The sequence below is a fragment of the Lissotriton vulgaris genome, chromosome 3_1 (assembly GCF_964263255.1).
Source record: "Lissotriton vulgaris chromosome 3_1, aLisVul1.2, whole genome shotgun sequence".
In the NCBI taxonomy this organism is placed as follows: Eukaryota; Metazoa; Chordata; class Amphibia; order Caudata; family Salamandridae; genus Lissotriton; species Lissotriton vulgaris.
The window spans coordinates 2,001,935,079-2,001,939,194 of NC_141689.1; the positions used below are offsets into that span (position 1 = coordinate 2,001,935,079).

The 4,116-nt window shown below is 42.0% G+C and overlaps 1 pseudogene; it reads left to right on the forward strand.

The window, feature by feature from the left end:
• The first annotated feature begins 2,959 nt into the window (after positions 1-2,959).
• On the forward strand, positions 2,960-3,600 carry LOC147728707 (coiled-coil domain-containing protein 43 pseudogene; annotated as a pseudogene).
• The last annotated feature ends 516 nt before the right edge of the window (positions 3,601-4,116 follow it).

Consider the following 4,116-nt stretch of genomic DNA (forward strand, 5'->3'; position numbering starts at 1 on the left):
GTATCTCGTGTTTCCTGATACCTCCCCTTTTACACCCTTTCCGATCTCCCCACTGTCTCCGTCTTCCTCTGCATCTGTCTTTGTTCCTATTTCGATCTGTTTATTACCGATTGGAATGCACTAATGTTGGGAAGATGGGTTTTTACAGTTGGGAACCGCCAAATGTTTCCGCACTTATGATCCGGACCTTGTGTGCTTCAAAGTGACTAAAGCGACCCCTCTGGGGGATGATGGTGGGAACCGGGTTGTAAACTTTTGTGTACCATGTTGTCTTATGGGTAAAAACTGTATAAAAGGAGCGATCTACAGAACCAATTTGAAGCAGTCTCCCCAAGTTGCACGTGTGTTGCTTGTCGTGACTACTGTATTCCCTGCAGTAAATAAACCTTGAATCTTTGACGCCGAAGGAAGTGTCCCGTGTCTCTGTCATTCGTACGCCGGAGCAGGTTACCCACGAAGGTTTCAGGTGTTGTGCCCTGGCACCGCTGGGTCCTACAGAACCCAGTCCTTCACAAGTCTTGCTAATCTTGGGGAGCCTTTCCCAGCACCACCTGGAGACAAAACCCTAATGAGGGGTTTGAAATCAGTTTTAAGTTGAAATTTCATACCCCACAAATATGTCCTAAAATATTGTACATCCCAAGCAGCAGCTAAAGCCTCCTTTTCGATTACTGAATAATTTTGTTCTGAAGAAGAAAGGGTACGAGAGGCAAAAGCAATGGTTTTCTCTCCTTCGTGATGTTTCTGTAAAAGTACAGCTCCCAACCTGGTGGTACTCGCATCCACCATTAATACAGATGTGCGCTTGATATCAAAGGGGGTCAAGACTTTAGCTTCACACAATTCTTTCTTGATAGTATTGAAACACTCAACATGACTATCATTCCATGAACATTTTGTTCCTTTCTTGAGCAAAAGCCTCAACGTTAATGTTTTGTCTGAGAAGTTCTTCACAAATTTAGAATAAAACGCTATAAGGCCCATGAATGAGCGGAGTTTATCCTTGTCAGTGGGACACTGAGCTGATCGTATGGCCTCTAAGAGATTTTGTTTTGGTTTGACACCTTGAGCTGGAATCTCATACTCTGTGTGCTGAACAAGGAAGGAACATTTTTCTTTACGTAACATCAAACCCGCATCATCAATTCTTTGCAACACAGACTTAAGCACTTGGTTGTGTTCAGAGATGGTGTCACTGAAAACAAGAATGTTATCCTGAAAAAAAATTGCCTTTTTTATTCCTTTAAAAATCTTTGTTACCATATGTTGAAAGACGCTGGCAGCAGAGATCAATCCAAATGTAAGTCTCGTAAACTGGAGTGTACCTTCCGTGGTTATAAACGCGGTTAAATGTCGGGAATCATCATGAAGGCGGATCTGTTGATATGCGTTCTTCAAATCTAATTTCGTGAAGAACTTCGCACCCTGTAAGGTGGACACTAACTCTCCAATATTGGGGAGAGGAAAGATGTCTGCTACAACATTTCTATTCTACGATCTTAAGTCCACACAAAATCTTACCTTGACATCCGCCTTTTGCGTGATGACAACAGGAGACACCCTTGTGGAGGCCTTGACAGGTTCAATGACACCACCTTGTAACATTTCATTAATAAAAATGTTAGCCTCCTCTCTAACTGCAAGGGGAACTCTTCTCACTTTGTGTTGCACAGGATCAGTACCATTCTTTACAAGGATCTTATATACATACCCCTTTAATTCTCCTAATTCATCTCTAAACACTCTGCTTGCATCGTGTAAAATGCCACTAAGTATGTAGTTATCTACTACCATGACTTGGTTAGCTGCTCTTGAATTTATTATTATGTGCAAGTCGTATTGATGAATCCAGCCAAGGATTGGTGGTCCATCAACAGCAACATATACTTTCCCTTTGATTGACCTATCCATAAAAGAAATGTCTGAATGAAAGTATCCTATGTTCTCACCTTGATATCCAGTAGGAGAAATGTCACTAGCTTTCAGTAACATGTCCCCCTACTCTTTCTTGAACAAGGCCTCCCGGATTATAGTATATGCTGAACCTGTATCTACCATCAGAGTTACTACATGACCATCAACCTTAAACTCTGCTTTGGGTCTTCTTTCTCTTTTTTCATTACAGATATTGAAGTCAGGATCATCAACTAACAAAATGTTGTCTCCCTCTCTCCTAATTTCTATGGCCTCGTCCTCAATATCAGCCACCTTGGAGCACCCTGTTCGGGCTGGACTGTTCCCATGAGGCACAGTGTCAGACTGATTTACATTTGGCCATGTCTGAACTGGGGTGGCAGAGTGGGCTAAAGAACGGTGATGGATTAAACCCCGATCTGTTGACTGGGTGTGAGTGTTTGATTGGTTCAGATGCTTTGTCCATCACCACCCCCTTTTGTACCTTTCTGTGATATGCAATAATGTATCTTTGGTTTAGTAAACTTCCATGAATAGAAGGCGATAGCTTGCACTTCTTTTCTGTTATCTTGAATTAGGACTGCCCCCAAGGTGTGATCTGAAGGATAAAATGTTTGGAAACACCTGGCCTGAATAAATGTCTGTTAGTATTTCAAGGGCATTGGAGGATTATTGAGTCCCTTGAAATTTGTTTCTTTTTTAAGCTAGACAAGTATAGGATTAATAATGTCAGCGTAGTTTTTAATAAACTTCCTTCTTAATATGCTAATCTGAGAACATTTTGAATTGCCCTAATTGAAGAGGGAGCATTCCAATCTTGTTTATTTCTGGTATTGTGAATTCACTGAAATCCCCTGCCGTCCCTTGATATCTATGTTTGATATTTGTGCAAGAGGGAACACAGCACCAAACTCATGAATTTGGGGAGAAACAAGGAAGGGATAGAGAGAAAATATCCGGACTGGAGCTCACTTTCTGAGATTTCAATTGTTTCAAGGGATGGCACCACTCTATGTGTATGGTACAATAGATAATAGTCAGAGCATTGTCCCAGTGTGGAATGGAGTCGTCTGGCTTTCAGGAGTGGCTCGGACAGCGACTAGACGCGCTGGAGATAGATAGCGCTGTGTACACGGCCTATATTCAGGGCCTGCTGTGGGAAGAGAAGAGCGACGAGGACAGGCTGGTTGCATTACAGAGCGTTCTGGGTGCCTTCTTGGAGGAAGTTTCCTTAGACGATGATGCCAGGAAATGTTCACAAAATGGTGTTACGCTGAAAAATCATCACAATCACAGGAGAAGAAAGAAGATGAGATCAGAGCAATTGCAAGCATGATGGAGAAACAGGCCCAGATTGTGGTGAAACCGAAGGAAATTTCAGAGGAAGAGAAACAGAGAAAGGCTGCTGTCTTGGCACAGTACGCCAACAGAACAGATGAAGAGGATGAAGCAGATGAAGAGAAAAGAGAAGCTGCCACAGTGGCTATCCCATTGGAAAAAATTATCTTTAAAAATACAAATGTGGAAGACATCAACTGTGCAAAAAGGTTGGAAAAAGAGTCCCTTCAAGAGAAATCCCAGAAGAAGAAGGAGCAGGACAAGCAACAGAGAGAGAAGGATAAACTGGTTAAGCAAGAGCGTAAGGAAGAGGGAAAAAAAAGAACGCAGAGAGAACGCAAGCGGTAACATACCTGCAGAAAGACTTGCCAGAACTTTCCAAGGGGTTAATGCTGTGACGTGTAAGGTGCTGTATAAATAAATGCAAACATTAGTTGGGTTAGAAACATATGAACTGAAACAACAAAGATCCAAACCTTTTTTATGCAAGGTGTGCCAATTGATGTTTTCATTGCCTTTGAATATACTGTATCATGTTGCCAATAGATCTGTACCAAAGGACTGCAGTGTGGTACATCATTTTACTACCAAATCGGAGTCCAGTGGAGAATCAGCAATATTGTAACTCCTCCCACTCTGTTGACTAAGCGATTCTTATGTATCCTTGTTTGTAACTGGCTATTTGTGTGTATACTTGTACCGCCTCTTTTTGAGTCTTCATGCTTACTCAGCTATAAACTGGCCATAAAAGGCCCTTGGTTTCTGCACTCCTTGGACTGCCTCATACAGTGACCTGAGTTTACCGTATTGATGCAGGCTCCCTCATGTGAGGTTAAGAAATGCATTCTCTTGATATTAAAGCTT